This window comes from Ambystoma mexicanum, chromosome 6q (assembly GCF_040938575.1).
Source record: "Ambystoma mexicanum isolate Mex_15411 chromosome 6q, UKY_AmexF1_1, whole genome shotgun sequence".
Lineage (NCBI taxonomy): Eukaryota > Metazoa > Chordata > Amphibia > Caudata > Ambystomatidae > Ambystoma > Ambystoma mexicanum.
The window spans coordinates 1,268,095,798-1,268,112,416 of NC_090937.1; positions in this window are offsets into that span (position 1 = coordinate 1,268,095,798).

The window sequence follows — 16,619 nt, forward strand, 5'->3', positions numbered from 1 at the left end:
GACACACTGTTCATAGCTCACCAAGGTAGAGGCACCCAGTAGTAGGTTGGAATCAAGCTCAGTAATAAGCCATGGAAATACAAGATCTTTAAAGACCTTGCGAGTAGTAACCACTGCAGCCTCAATCTTAGTGGATGTCCGTACAACTCGATTTAGTGCACCATTGATCATGAACATCCCAGACATACGAGCTTCTGAGACAGACCCCTCAATGTCAAAACTTAAAACAATGGGATAGTGATCTCTTTCTATCCGATGGTGAACATACATATCAATAATCAATGTGGGGGCGTTAACCACAAATACATAATTAATTATACTAGAACTGTTAATGGAAATCCTAATGAACTGAGGCGTTCAATCGGAGGGACATGCTCCATTTATCATAGCAAACCCCTTGGAATAGAGCAGAGTTGCCCAGCTAATACCATGTGGGCGAGAACAATCCAACCTGGACTCATAAACTACACCTGAAGAACAAATAACACTGGTTACACCATCAACATTTCTATTTCGAGCAATCCTGGAATTGAAGTCTCCACATAATATAATGGGAGAAACAGATATCACTGTGCTAAGCAGACACTCGAATTCTTTCAAAACCTCAGCATGCGATCCAGCAAAAGGAGAATCGTAAACATTGATTAGAATAATTTCTTTGTTATACATAACATCGATGTACACCATTCTTCCAACAAGAATGTTAGGCGAATCACAATAGATCTCTGTAAGTGAAAGAGGGTACTTTACACCGAAAAGCAGTTCCCATTTAGGCCTGCCAACCCTTCCTCTAACTGCAGGTTTAACAACTTTGATCCACTCATCCAGGACCATTGGTTCAAGGAGCCAGTGTCATGATGCCCGCTACCGGGGAGCCGGTTCAAGCCCTGCGTCCCCGAAAGCGGACATCCAGTCCCCAAGGAAGGACCCAGCAACCCCATATAGGGGCCCTTTGGAGAGTGTCCTGGCGCTTATGGCGCCAGGCTCATAAAAGACATCAGTCCTGGCGCCATAGGCGCCAGGCTCATTATGGATGTGCTTGGGTGCACTTTCCTGATGCAGACCATGCTGCAGGATCCCGGCCTCCTTGAGGCCTGAAAGGAACTACTTTACCTGTGGGACTAATTTACCATCCGGGCGTGGTCAGGGAAGGATACATACCTGATTGGAGGAAGGATACATACCTGGAACTTCTTCCAAGGCTATTTAAACCCCACCCGAACAGCCACACGTGCTTCGCGTTGTTCTGCATCTAGCAGCTGGACGCTCACCATGTCTGCTCCTGCATCCTGACTTATGCCACACCTGCCAGCATCCTGGATCACCTGCAAAGGAAGAGAAGAAGAGAACAGAAGAAGGAAAAGTCCTTACCTGCTAAATCCGCATCCCGGAGACATCTCGCCGACAATCCTGAAAAGGAAGACTTTTATTTAAAAGCTCATCGCGTCGATCGCTGCAGTGCCGCATTCCACTCACCTTTACTGGGCGCCTCCATGTTCAGCAGCGATCATCCGGATTCGCAGTCACGCCCCAGCGCCTAGGGAGAAAAAGACCAGAACAAAAGGTGAGAGAGAGAAGGGAATAAGGAAAGCTAAATCTCCATGTTAAGACTTACCTGTTGATTCATTCCCTCTTCATTTCGGGTCCGCGCCGCATCCTGGCATTTCCGGACCCCAGCCCCTAAGGGGAAAAAGAGACATCAGCGTTAATGAGCGAATGAAAAGACATTACCAGAAAACGCTCATTAAAGACTTACCTGATTTCTACAAGGATTTCACCTCTCATCTCGGGTCGGTGCCTGTTCCCCGGCATTCCGTACCCCGGCCCCTATGGGGAAAAAGACACTAGCATTAGTACATTAATGCATGGACACAAGGGGAACCTCTTATCAAAAAACTTACCTGGAAGCCAAGCAAGTTTGGTTCTCACCAATCCGAAAATCCAGTGAAGTAACTGGATACCAACGCGCCCCTGCATCAGAAGCAGGATGGAGAGCTCGTCCTTCCAGACCCTAAGGTGAGACGCTACGAGGAATCACAGAACGGTTTCGAGAAGGGTGAGAGGGGAAAGTGGGAGGCTGATTGCATTACCCCGCAGACAGTTAATCCCCTATTTTCGCCTACAGAAGGATACTTCTGCGAGCCAGACAAGCCAGATTTGGGGGCCCGGTCCAGTCCGTCTTCCGAACCCTGCGCATCACCTTAGAAGAGGTCACAGCAGCGCGAACCAGGCCAGCGCCTCCGTGGGAGTCAGGTGAGCGTTACAGCCAGGTCTCCTACAGGGCAACAACACTAAAGTCAATATGGTCCTGGAGACAGTCCTGCTCAAGTAAATGTTGATGCATCCAGTCATAATATTGCTGGAAATAATAAAGAATGAATTTAAAAAGAAGAAGAAATATTGCAAGAAATAACAGAGAGGGTAAGAAATACCTAAAAGCAGAAAAAATATCGAAATAAAGAAAAGAAAATGTAATGATAGTGTTAGGTGTAAATAAATACAATAAATTATTATTTTTTGAAAACATTTTTATTGCATCGTTTAGTTTCCAAAGTAAAACTTTAAATGAAAACATGTAAGAAAAGAAAAAGTCAATAGTTGGGAGTAGAAACAAAAGGAAAAGAGAAAAAAATGAACCAACTCTAGAAGGGGAGAAAAAGTTAAAAAAAAAAGGTAAAAGAAAAGTAACAATTCACGATGTTCAAACAAGGCAGTACAAAAAAACAAAGGCCCTGGACCACTATATACAAAATTAATTTCACAGATCATCAAAAAACTAAATACAATAAATAAGATTTAGGTTAAAATTGGGATAAAGGGGAGGGAGACAAGGAGAGTTCGCAGTAGACGAGGTAAGGGGGCAAGGGTGGTTCCCCCGTAAATAGATATTTTTACAATGTACACTGTAAAAGGCATTTCAATATTTTTTCATGCAATATTTATCACACTTTGTAATTGTACGTTACTATTGTTTCCACAAAAAAATCACAGTGAACCAATGTTGATGTCCCCTAGTATTACAGCTGAGCAGCAAAAAGTTATTGCTAGGAGCCCTGCAATTTCCTCTGGCAGACCATCCCTGCGAGCCACTCTCAATGATCATCATCAGTCAGGCCAAACCCTCTGTCCGCCGGACCATGTAAAACTGGGCCGACGATCAAGGGGGCGACCAGGGCACTGCAGTTGTTCGAAAAAAAACCTGTAATTGATCAAAGCTCTTCTTAATGCTGCTGGAAACCGACGTCACTTCGCGCTGACTAGCCATACCACCTGCATTAGCCAAGTTAGGGAGTTTTATCTTTTTACAACAGTACACTAATAACCAACCTATAAAAATTGTTGTGAGTGATCAGCAACATAATCAATCATTGCATCAGTGAAAAAGTACACCAAAGATGTTACAATCTCCTCCACTTTACCATTGTTATCCAATTCTGACATCACTACTCCCAGTGATTCATAAAGGTATGACCAATAAAACATTCATCTGAGAGGGATTCAAATAATCATATTTGTCCTTACGAAAAAGTCCTCTAATTTGTAGAGACTTTTCAGTGTTGTCCATTTCAAAATCAGTAACGATCGATCATGTGCTTTCAATAATTAAGGGTGCATCGGTTTGGACCTCTACTGTCATTACCGTTTTGCACAATGACACTGAGTTGGGCACCCTGGGTTCAAAGGTGGGGGCAGCACAGCAGGAGTGGTAAACAGTTATTTCAAGTTATACACATGAACCAACTCACATAGGTATTTAGAACCGCCAGTTACCCCTTGTTTTTGATGTTTGCAGCAAGCTCCACCCTTCTTTTTACCCACGGTAGGCAAGTCCACAGTAATCCGTGCCTCTGTGACAGATACAGCTCACTGACTGCTCATCTCAGTTTCGATACATAACGCAACACCATTTTTGGAAATCAATGGGTCACTCATACACTCATTGGAAAAGGATATTCTTTCTTTTTTAATTTTTTTATTTACAGTGCAGTAGCCAACATTTGACTTTTAACACATTTCAGTACACATATAATAACATAACAATAAAAATAAAACATTTGCAATATTTAAATAAAAACATGTATCATGGTGCAAAGAGAAAAAAAAGGAAGAAGATAAAAGAAATCTAACCAAATTAATTTTAATAAAGTAAGAATCACATTGTTACTAACTTCAAATGGATTAGAACTCTACCCACTGCAATTGATAAAGCCATCTCATTCCCAGAGGATAGTCTTGCCCAGAAATCATCAGTGTTCAACCAAGACTCAACATAAACGAATCTGCCAAAAGAGCTGGCCCTGATACTCCAGGTCCCAGAACACTTAGAAAGTAACTGCTTAGTAGTCTGAACTTCCATAGTTGAGCACCTTTCACATATTGCTACAGTACCCCCTTCTTTATCCCTTATGGCTAGTAATTCAAGGGTAGGGAGTAAATTTAAACGAAATCTCAGAAAAGCAGATCTAAACCAAAAACTAGGGGACTTCTTTAGATAAGCCGGAAGAAACGATAGGGGCTTATCTAACAATGTCAGGGAGGCTGACCTTTTATTACTCCGCATCTCCTCAATCTTATGAATCCAATCAACCAATTTCATTTTTTCTTTCACTTTTAGAGGGTTCTGTAAAAGGGATTCAACATCAGAGTCACAGCCCGACAATAGTTCCAAACATGTTAGTTCTAGCTTACGAAGAAAAACATTATTTCCTTGTTTCCGCTCTACATCAATTTCCTCAAAGAGAGAGTTCCTAGGAGTGTGAAAACAGAGAAATAACATGAGGCCGGGAAGCCCAAAAAGAAACACACCAACACAGGGTACAAAGAAACATACAAGTGCTTTATTTAAAAGCTACAACAGTTACCAAGTCAATTGACAAACAGATAGCTATTCGGCTCTCAGAGTAACATAACGAACTTCAACGAGAGTTCGATGTGTTAGTGAGAGACCGCACATTGGAATACCCGGGCTTCTTATACGATTTGTCCAGCCCTTGGCCAACCCTCTCGCGGGTTAACCATTCTGTGAAACAGGTCTATGGGTTCCTTGCCAGGTCAATCCTGTAATATATGCATTTCGATTAGTTTCACTGATATAGTTGTACATTTACATATAGGTCAACGGTAGGACAAGGTCTCAGTTCGCGACCCCGACAAGTGGCCTGCAGGCATATTAATTATTCATGTGTACGGAGGTCACAACGGCCAGAATCTTACTCAGAATGTCATTCGGCCTCCATTTTGATGTTCAGGGTGACTTCCATATAACAAGAGAACCTAAAATGGCGGCTTAATCCAAGATGGTGACTTACATTACTTTCTCTAAGGTCAAGACCTTGCCGTGGAGTTTGTTCGCATATGATGTTTAGACAACATGGCGTAGGCCAATACATATACAATTGTTACGATAGGAGGCATAATATTGTTTCAATTCCGACAGAAGGATCTAGAATTGACCTATAAAGAGTAAGCCACTTCCAGGCTAGCCATGATCTAAGTGAGGACAAGCCAAGCTCATAACGTAAGCAAACAATCGGAATGCAATCAGGGAGACCCAGCGTACGTTTCCAAATCTTAGATTCAATAGCATCCCAATCTAGTTCAAAGGCTACAGAGTTGTGGTCCATGCCATATAGAATTATGGGAACTAGCTTCCCGATATAAAATCTTATAAGGGGGAGGATGGTGAATCTGCCAAATTTAGAATGGATTTTTTTCATCTGTGCTCCCAATTTGTTCAATTTTAATTCAATGGAGGCCAACAGACTATTCCTGGATGGGAAGGATCTTAATTCAGCTCCCAGATAGGTTAATTCTGAGACAACCTCTACCTGGGAATAGTCTAACTTGCAGACCAGGTTCTTCACTATTTTGTTGGGCATCCTAAATACAAGAAACTTGGATTTAAAAGGATTTATTCTTAATTTATTGATCCTAGCATAGGATTCTAAAGCAGATAACAAACGCTGCACTTGTGAGTAGTCCAAGACTACTATAGCGTCAGCGTATGCCAACCAATTGATTTTTACATTGCCAATGGATGGAGATATTAACCCATTATTCTGTAACCAAACTGCTAAATCCACCATAAAAAGGATGAAGAGCAAGGGAGCTAATAAACAGCATTGGCATACCCCTCTAGTTATCCTGATTGGATCAGAGAGCAAACCGGACCTGCCAAGTCTAACCCACATATAGTTGTTAGAGTACAGCTCTCTTAAGATAGATAGTAAGCCAGCAGGAATACCCCAGGCATCCAATTTTTCCCATAGTAGATTCCTATCAACCATATCGAATGCCTGGGATAAATCGATCCAGGCTCCAAAGAGAGCAGGGCCCCCCTTGGTGAAAGACTTCGCAGCAAGGCAGCTCACAACCAACCCATTCAGTGAGGTAGAAAGACCTTTTCTAAAACCGGATTGCTGCTTCGGAATAATTCCCTTTGTTTTCGCCCAAGATTCCAATTCCCCTAAAATAATGCCAGAAAAGATTTTGCTATCGGCGTCTAGGAGAGAGATAGGGCGATAATTAGAAGCCAGTAACCTATCACCCTTCTTGTAAATAGGGATAACTATTGACTGAGTCCAAGAGTCAGGGATTCTCATCTGGACAATGATATTATCAAAGAGCGCTTTCAGAACCTTCGCCCACAATTCTGGATCCGATTTCAAGATTGAATTGCTTAAACCATTTGGGCCAGACGCTCTGGAAGCTGAGGATTTTTTAATTAACAATTCTATGTCCAGGGCACTAAAATCAATATACCAGCTATGGATTACATCAGCAGCCAAACATATCGAGGCGTCAGAATCATAAACCTTGGAGAAATGGTCAATCCACACCCCCTCTTGAATAATAGAATCTTGCTTCTGATGTTGAGAGACCTCATTCAGACTTACTGAAGTCCAAACTTTTCGAGAATTCCTAAGAGACAGGGCATAGAGCATTCTCTCAGCATCCTGTTGGAATACCAGATGATTATGTGCACAAAGCCAATTCCTATAGTTATTTTTCAACTTTACTAACCCCTCCCCATACGCCTTCTCACATAGGCCTGATCTCTTTAGAATAGATATCTGTCGTATCAATTCTTTTTTACGAATTATAATTTGAACATTGAAAGAATGTTTATGCAGCTTGTGTGTTTTCTGCTCGGAAGGCTCCACCGACGCCTGTGCAGACAAAAATTCAAAAAAACACTAGGAGTACAGAAATCAGATAGATACTGATCAGATAAAAAGCTCATCCTAAATCGCAGCTCGTTATTTAATAAGTGACCTCCTTTTCAAAATGTTCTAATTGAATTACCTGAGTTATTAATTAGGAGTGCATGATCATAGCGAGGAATTACTGGAGCACAATCATAAGACAGAGTCACCTTCAACATAGCATGGTCATCAGAGTTCCCATCTCCAACTATCAAACTATTACAATTTTCAAAGATATTGCTAGAAACAAAGAAATATTCTATTGTGGAGAAAGAGGAACCTCTGTGCCAGGAGGGGGAATTAGGAATATCCCCCCTGATGTTTCCATTCAACATGAAGAAATTCCATTCCTGCATAAACTTTAACCATATTTTGCCATTTATAGACTTCTGTTTACAATTGCCTGATTTAGGATCCACAGTGGAGATACATTGGGAATTGATATCCCCGGCAATAAGAATTTCATCCGCTGGGTATTGGATAGAACAATCAATTAGACCCTCTGATAGGGCAAACAGGAACTCACAAAGAGGAAAGATACCAGAGTTCCAATACAGATTTACCACAATCCAACTTGAACATTCAATGGAGTTTCTCCTAGATACTCTCACCATGAGGATTCCTTGGCTGCTATTTGCAATAATCACAGAGGATTTAAACACCTAGTTACTAGAAGCCAACAACAAACCCCCCATTGGTCTGCCAACCCCGGGCGCCAAAACCAACTGTTGAAAAGTAGAGTATCCATCAATACCCACTAGACCAGCTAGCCAAGTTTCTTGGAAGAGAATTAGATCGAAAGTTTTAAAAAATTTCGATCTGCTGGGCTCCTCAGAAAAGGATGTGTAGCCTCTAGTATTCCATGATAACACATTAATCTGACTCGACCCTAAAGCTTCGTTTGGGTCATCCCCATCTTAAGAAAGACTTGTGAGATCACTTCAGGTAACATGTCCCACATACTCGATGAAATAGTTGGGGAGACATCCTTACTGACTGCCCCCTGGCTCTGCTCTTGATAGGAGTGGGTGGGAATAAAAACCGGACAGGTCTGAGAAATCTTCAGACCCCTCCGTTCCTAAGCCACTGCCTCACCCATAATTAGATTCAAACCCAGTCTTGATTTCAGTTCTAATGCCGCTATATTAGTATCAGTCTCGCTGGGAAGCTCACTGCTTCAATGTAGTCTGAGGAGAGGTACTTCAAGGCTGGTATTGATTTCATTACCATAAGAATTGCATAACGATTTAGCGGACAGTCAAAACGTGAAGATGCACCAAATCTTGATAGAAAAACTCTCAGGTCTAAGTTCTGCTTGTACAATTGATCAGGTCCCTGGACTGCAGTATGGAAGTTTCCATTCCCCGACAAAGTTCCTAATCCGGTGGGCGCACCAATTCCAACAACTAGATGGGCACCATCGGACATAGGGAGAGCCGATCCATCAGATGGACACCTTGTTGCATCAGCAGTAATCGCTTGCAGATTATCTGAACTCGAAGTCGCCCCCTTGACTCCAGGATCTACATTCACCCTAACTGATTTTTTCAACAAAAATAGGAGCGATTTTAACCAGAGGACTAGACGGGAGTTTTTTTTGTTTAGCCATCAGAAAGATCGGAGCAATTTTTTTGGTTGGTCCACAGAGTCAGTTTGACTTCCCACAGTAGATTTGCCTCCAGGCATTATCGTTTCATCCATAGGATGACCTTTTTGGGTTTTTGAGTTGGGAGTTTTCTTCCCCTTTTTAGAGCAAGGAGTCACTGCCAAATCCTTTTTGGTTTTTTCAAGAGTTTTAGGGCCATCAATTGATTTTCATGGATGCTGATTGGTTCCAGAATTAATCTGTTTTTTCTTTCCTTTCCCCTTTTTGATTACGGGGATGATGACTTCATTGGCTATTAGCTTCCTATTTTTTCTCTTTTTTTTGGACATCCCGTTTGGTTTCTTATTCCCTGGAACTGCCAAATCCGAGTCCGAGGAAGAGATATCTATTGGAGAGCCCTCCACAGGGGCCCCAGGTTGAAAGACAGTATCAGCCAATGCAGCCAATCTCAAATACTCCTCCATCACGGTCATCGAGAGGGGAGTATCATCAGAAATGGCCTCAGAGTGAGGGGGGGAAGATGGACCCAACGGTCCTTCCTGTGTCTGATTGTCACAGCGCTCAGCTTTTTCTAGTAAGTACACCGACACCTTTTTTAAATCCCCACATAATTCAGTCAGATGGGCCATTTTGTATGATTGGTCCTTTACTTCTTTATGGAGATCATTCAAGAACCCTCCCAATGAGTCATTGATTGCTGATTTTAAGGCTACCATGGCAATTTCATTTAATTCCAAATCCTTATTAATCTAGTATACCTGTATGCTGGTAGACCTCAGTTTTCAGATTTTCAAAGACTTTAACCAAGGAGGATAAAACAAAGTTTAAAGCCGTTATAGTCAGTGGTACCAGGACTTCAGGGGAATTCTGAGCAAGATCAACCGGCCTCTCTTGTTCAGGTAATATAGTTGGCAGATCTCGAGGGATCTCTTGAGACCTTACTTCGTCCGGACTCAAAGTCGTTCCCACGTCGGAAGCCAAGACTACTGCTTCCAAAGCCAACATATCATCATCTCTAGGCTCATTAAAGTCCTCACACTAATGAGTCAAAGAATTCTCTAATTGAGCTGAGCACAGCCTAGGGACTAACAAAGGAGGCATAATATTAGTCAAAGGAGGCTGACTTGAGGAAGCTAGATGATTAAGAATCACAGTCTTCATGGTCGAGGTCCTCAGGGTAAAGTCAAGATCACCTTGGAAGAGCGCACAACTGGGTTGATTTCGAGGCATTGGCTGGTCCTCCATGTGTGATAGAGAATCCAGCGTACCCGAACTTGCTGGTGTCTGATCATATGATGGATAAACACTAGGTGTGGGAATAAATATACTACCACCTGATTTATAGGATGTAAAGAAGGATGCCCTCGCTCTTTCCTTCTCCTTGCTGGGCACCTTCTTTCCCATATCCACCGGAGTAGATTGTAACGGTCTCTGAGCTTCTGAGGTAAGAGCAGCACTACCAAAATCATACATGTCCCCCTATTGGTTTCTAAGGGAGGCTTTTGGAGAAAGTTGTATTTCTTCTAAAATAAATCAAAAGCCCCAGACGGGCGAAAAAATATATAGGAGCAGCAATACAGTGGACGGTAAGCAGGTAAGCAGACTCTGTCCCTGTCCGCTAACACACCCCACTCCTTCTTACACCCGTTTACACCCTTGTCACTTGTTGTAGCAACAAAGGATAGAAACAAATGAACTCACGCGGGTTCAGCGGGTACAGCGGGTACCGCGGATTCCGCGGGAAAAGCAGATTCCACAGGCTCCACCCAGGGGAGTCCCACAGGTCCCAAGGGATCCAACTGAGGTTAGCAGGATCGGCAGGATCGGCGGGATCGTCAAGACCGGAAACGCTGGGGGGCTGTCAAGGGCTGTCAAAGAGCAGCCAGCAAGAGCAGCCAGCGCTCGAGACTCGAGACTAGGGGCTCGACAATCAGCTCTCGACGCAGACAGCACACCTCTGCACGGCCTCTGCTCTGCTCAGCTCAGCTCTGTTCAGCTCCAACCATCGTTCCGACCGCGGAAGCCACAGAAGCCGCAGAAGCCGACATCACGGAACGCCACTGAGCCACTGAACCACTGGAGAGGAAAGGACCTAGAGACGTCAGGCCATCAGCCGTCAAGCCGCACTGAATGAGTGAAAATGAGTCAGCCGCTTCCGACAGCACAATGTCACTTTAGAGGCTTGCAAAGGATATTTGCACAGCACAACAATTAGTCAGCGTAGCAGTCCCACCCTCCTCATACCTCCCTGTGAAAATAATGTTGTTTCCCTTTGTGATGTGTGAACCAGAAGGTATCCCCTCATCCGAAGAACAATTTGCTCTAAAGACAAATGGGGCTGCCCCCAAGCTTGGCCCCTCAATAGTGTGACGATTTGGGAATGACTCCTGGCATTTTGTATAAGCTTTTGTGGTTGGCATACTTTTTTGCCTGGCAAATGACTTTATGTGAGTACCAGGCAACAGGCTCAATGAAAGAAGGAAGTAACCCAGTAAATGGTGGTAGAGCAATAACTGTCTCTTGGTGTATGTTAGAACACGGGAGAGGCTTGCTCATCAATGAAAAAGACTTGACACTGGTCTCTATTTTCTCGAGGATACTAGTGTGATTCAATAAAGTGGTCTCAAGTGAATTAAGGGAACCTGTGTATTTGCAAGTCACAGTGTCTTGCTGTTTTAAATGATTCAAAATATCATCAGATCGAGGAGAAGTTGTGAAAGAAGATTCTCCAAAACCCCAAACATTGAGGCAGAGTCATTACTTGTAGTACTCATGTACTTATGCGTGTAAAGAATTAAATAGAATCTGTGTATCCAATGGCACCTCCTCAGAAAATGAATTTACGTTACCCAGTGGTGCAGCTTCAGTCGCTCTTAGATTGAGAGACACACTAGAGCCATCTGGTGAAGTGGGTGCGTGCACGTCCACTTGTGCTTTCACTGAGTTAATAGTTGGAACTGCATAGAGGACAACTGCAGATGGAGAATCAGAATTAACAAATCTGTTCACCCTCATAATGTCAATTGTATTATTAGTAAGGTCGAGTAAGACCGCCTTGGTACCTGTGACAAAGCTGTTCAAGTCAGGACCAAATCCAATACTCTCAGAACTCGCATGACGTCCCGTACCATCTGCCAATCTGTGTGACATAGAGTCATCTAAGGAACGGAAAACAGTTGTCTCAGCCACACCTCCTAGTGCATTTCAGACAGACTCAATAAGCTGAGACCAAAGGCATGGGGCAGACACAGACAGCTCTGCCATCAGCTGATAACCAGGGTCGGACAGAGCAGGGTTAACAATGCCAGCAGTCTTTCTCAGAACACACAGAAACTTCCTTGCAGCCAAAATAAAAGTCAGTTATACTGGATGGCGACTTGATGGGAGACAACCCGGTCGTTTTGCCAAAACAAAATGTCTTCCGTGGACATGGCTATGGGACACGTTTGAGGATGATTTTACACTGTCCCCAACAACTATGGTGCTCGGCATATTTGCAATCAACCCTGCCCCAAAGAGTTGCCCATGTCAGTCATGGCACCGCTAGAATTTCTACCAATGAAGTCAGCGCTAGTCCTAATAAATGATGTTTTGATTACGCGATAAGCAAGAGGAATTATTATAGTTAAATCAATAGAGTTCACAATAGTAATTTGCAATGCAGCTGCAGTGTTGCTGGGAGTGCCCACCAGTTTAATGCTGATCCCAGTTCCAGCCACCGCAGTGTCCTTTGCAACTTGCACTGCAAGCGACCCTGTTGCCCTGTGCTTTGTTATTCGGCCCAATTAACTGAAACCAGAAATGAAATAGTCACATTCGTTTAAGAGGGAAGCTTATCCCCAATATGTTTACAGTTGATTTCCCAGCGGAAACAGGATCAAGCGCCAAGCTTCAAACGCCAAACACAAAATACTCAGCAACTCCGCGTTCTCTGCGTGGAGTGTAGCTTATGTGTGTTTGCAGCAGCAGGGAAACCACTCCTCCAGCGATGGGCAGGAAGAAAAGACTCCAAATGGGAAATGCTCTGGGTAAAAGGACAGTCCTTCTCCAAAACACAAAACACTCAGCTCGCTCCGCGCGCTCCGCGTGGAGTGAAGTTTATGTGTGTTTGCAGCAGCAGGGAAACCACTCCTCCAGCGATAGGCAGCAAGAAAAGACTCCAAATGAGAAATGCTTTGGGTAAAACGGCAGTCCTTCTCCTATACACAAAACACTCAGCTCACCATTTTTCTCATTCCCCATGCATAATCTGTTCACATTTTCACATAGAGGAATGCAGTACACCTGGACCTGTTCACTCTACGGGTATACTGTCTACCCTTTTCTGCCAACAGCTGAAGAAAGGCTTAAATGACATAAAGTTCTGTGGTGGGTCAGTCCTGGTTCAGTATGTGGATGATTTGGGCAAGACTGCTCTTGCTGTAAAAGGGCGTAAGGCATCCAAACCGAAATGACAGCTATGCAGACACACATTGCACTATTTGGGACACGACATAACCAAGGTCTCCTATTGCTAACCCTCTCTAGAAAAGAGGCAGTGCATACGATTCTGAAACCTCAGAGTATTACACAGATGAGAGCATTTTAGCATATGGTTGGGTACTGCCAAGAGTGACTTTTAGGGTACTCTAAAATTATGCTTTAGAAAAAGACCTGGGCTGGCATTAGCAATCAACGGAGCTCCATGATGGTGGGGGAGATATGCATGAATTATACAATTCTTGCAATTAGTCTGGCTGCGGGACTGTTGCATTGCTACAACTGAAGTGAGAGCTGAGGTAAAGGTGGCTGACAGGATTATGCTCCCACATCCGGGTGCAGCATTGTTGTGTTTGTGCACTGTCAACAAATATTTTCCATGCAGGTGAATGTCAAGTTCCCATGGTAACTATAAAAGTAACATTGTTCAATAGCAGCAACACATTGTTCACCTGTTTTAGGTAAAAATAACATTTTGAGAAGCTGGCATGTTCCTGTTGTCTTCTGATAGGATTTGTTTTTCTATTAGCGTGTGACTCACGGGGACCGCTCATGGGATACCACTCGGGGACCGCTCATGGGATACCACTCGGGACCGCTCATGGGATACCACTCGGGGACCGCTCATGGGATACCACTCGGGGACCGCTCATGGGATACCACTCGGGGACCGCTCATGGGATACCACTCGGGGACCGCTCATGGGATACCACTCGAGTGTGAAAAGCAACACTATCTCAGTTCTGTAAAATGGCACCAGGAAAAAAACAACAACATGCCTAATCTTTTAAAGAAAACTAATTAAGCAATTAGAGCTTTGGTGCTAGAATGATTTTTTCCATTGCACGAGACACACATCTTTCTGCTGGTAGAGGCATTTGATCATCAGCCAGCAAAGGCCCCCATTGTCTGCGCAGGCTCGCGCTTTTGGGATAAATATAAATGCAGTCAGGCAGAAGCACTTAGCTGTCACTTGCAATAAAACATGTTTTCATTCGCTGTAATATGTATTCTGCGTTAATCAGTAGGATCGATGCCGGGCAACAACATTTCGCCAGATTTTTGCATCCTCCTGGCATCTATGGAGAGCAACACGCAGGCCGTGCCTTGTCCCAATGGTTGAGTACATTCACACGACTTCTGAGATTTCCTGTAAATACAGAACTGGCAGTCACAGCACGTGCTAAGCCTACACAATCCAGATGTAAAAGCATGCAAGCGTAGATACATTGTTTTGACCCTACTGAAGGAAATCCCCTCTAAAGTCGTAGGATTATTATAGGATCAGTTTAAGAGGCAGAATGTTTTTCATGACATCAGAGGTAGTGGCATCGCATAATTCGTGAACTTGATAGCTTCACAAAAATTGAAGATACATAATCTTTCATTAATTGTAATGATAATAAGTAATGTTAAAACTTTACAGGAGCAGCATAACAAAAAGCAAGCATAGGAATGATGCGGTCGTGGTTGGCCCGGAAATGATGGTCCTACCATTTTTGTTTATTTATGCCACTTCAGTTACAGCGACACATACAACCTGGCTATAAAGTCCTTGCTGCTTGCTGAGTGAAGGGGAAGTGCACATAAGTGATCCAGGCATTAGGCAGAACGTGCACGCTGGCCATGCAGGCTCCCACTGCAGATGCAAAATATTCAGTACCAATGAGCAAGGCCACAAGTAGAGGAATATGCACAACTAAGTGCTGTTAAGTGCTTTGCAGGATGGATGGATGCAAGTGAGACTGGAGTGTGTGAGGTCAGAGGAAATGTTGGAAGGTGAGAATGTTGATGTATGAGTGGGAGAGGGCTGATGTGCAGGTGTTCCAAACCAGGCAGTTGGGAAATGCAGCCTGGGTGGTGGGACCTAGTGGGTTCCTCTCAAGGGCACTTGATGTAACTGAATAAAGGAACTCTTAAGTTACCTGCCTGAAGTGCCCAGAGTATCTTTACAACACTGACGACAGGATAGTCTCTCCAATGGACCTGGAAGCATACTTACATGTGCTGAAGATGAAGCTAGGTGGAAAAGACACCAAATAAGCTGCTGCGGGGGGGGGGGGGGCAGAACGCGAGGACCCACTGCCACAAAAATGTAAGGTCTCGTCACCCAGGGTAGAAGGAAATAGGGGGATGTTTTACTGTTTGGATTGGTGTTCGGTACCCAAGGCAAGTAGACTGGCAAAGAAAAGGAAAGCTGTGTAGAAACACCCAGGGAATGTGAGAAAAGCGACCAGTAACCCAGGCAGCCATAGAAAGTGTGGTAGGCTGCATGGTTGCCGATGGCATTGGTGCCGCCACAGCCATGGAACCCTGCTAAATGTAGTGTAAGCATGTGGAGCACCCCAGATTGGGTGAGGGAGATATAAAGCTGGCATGTGCTCGATGGAGGAAAAGGGATCGTACCATGTGGTGAGGGTCCTGTGTTGGCCGGAATGCTGACGGAATCCCAATGCAGTGACACTGGTGGTTGGCCCGAAATGCACACATTTCAGGGAGGAGTGAGGCCACAATGGAGAAGTCGCTGTGGCGTATTACAATGGTGCTCGAACTATGGACACTCTGGTCCCCTGCACACCATAAGGCTGTATTAACAGCTCACAACTATTCAATTGAATTAGTATATCCTTAAAGGAAAGGATAGTTGTGAGCTGTTTATACAGCCTTATGGTGTGCAGGGGATGGGGGTGTCCATAGATTGGGCACATTCGTAATGTATTAGTTGTCAGCTTTGTGCCAGGGCTGTGATTCCTCCCTTGCACCCACATTGTGCTGCAGTATTGGAATTTGGGTGTGCATTGTTAAGTATTCATACTGTTTGGTTACTAAATCTCTGTGGTGGCTCAGCCATGGCAGATGCAAAAGTATCGGAGCACTATGGATCCCAGTGCCCAAGGAAGGAAACGGCTGCACAACCTTCCAAATGTAGAGCACCATTTGAGGATGCGGACGGCGGTCAAGAAGGGATCGATTGGAGAAGGGTACCCTGCATCTTGGGACATTGTGGGGCACTGCGCCGTGAGTGATGAAGGAAGAGGGGCTGAAGAATGGAGCGGGATCCCAGTGGGGATTAATGAATGCTCGGACAACTGAGGACTGTGTTTACTGAGATAAGTGACCTAATGGAGCTGGTGAGGGCCAACATACGAGATTTAGGACATTGGATGTGAACGTATATGTTTTGGTATAAGGATAACATGGACCAGTGGGAGGTACAATAGAGAGAGATAACCTACCTTGCAGGCTTTGTGAGGAAAGTGTTGCCCTCCAAAAAGAACCGTTAGGAACGTTTCTGTCATCAAAAATATTTATATTGGACGTGTGTCATG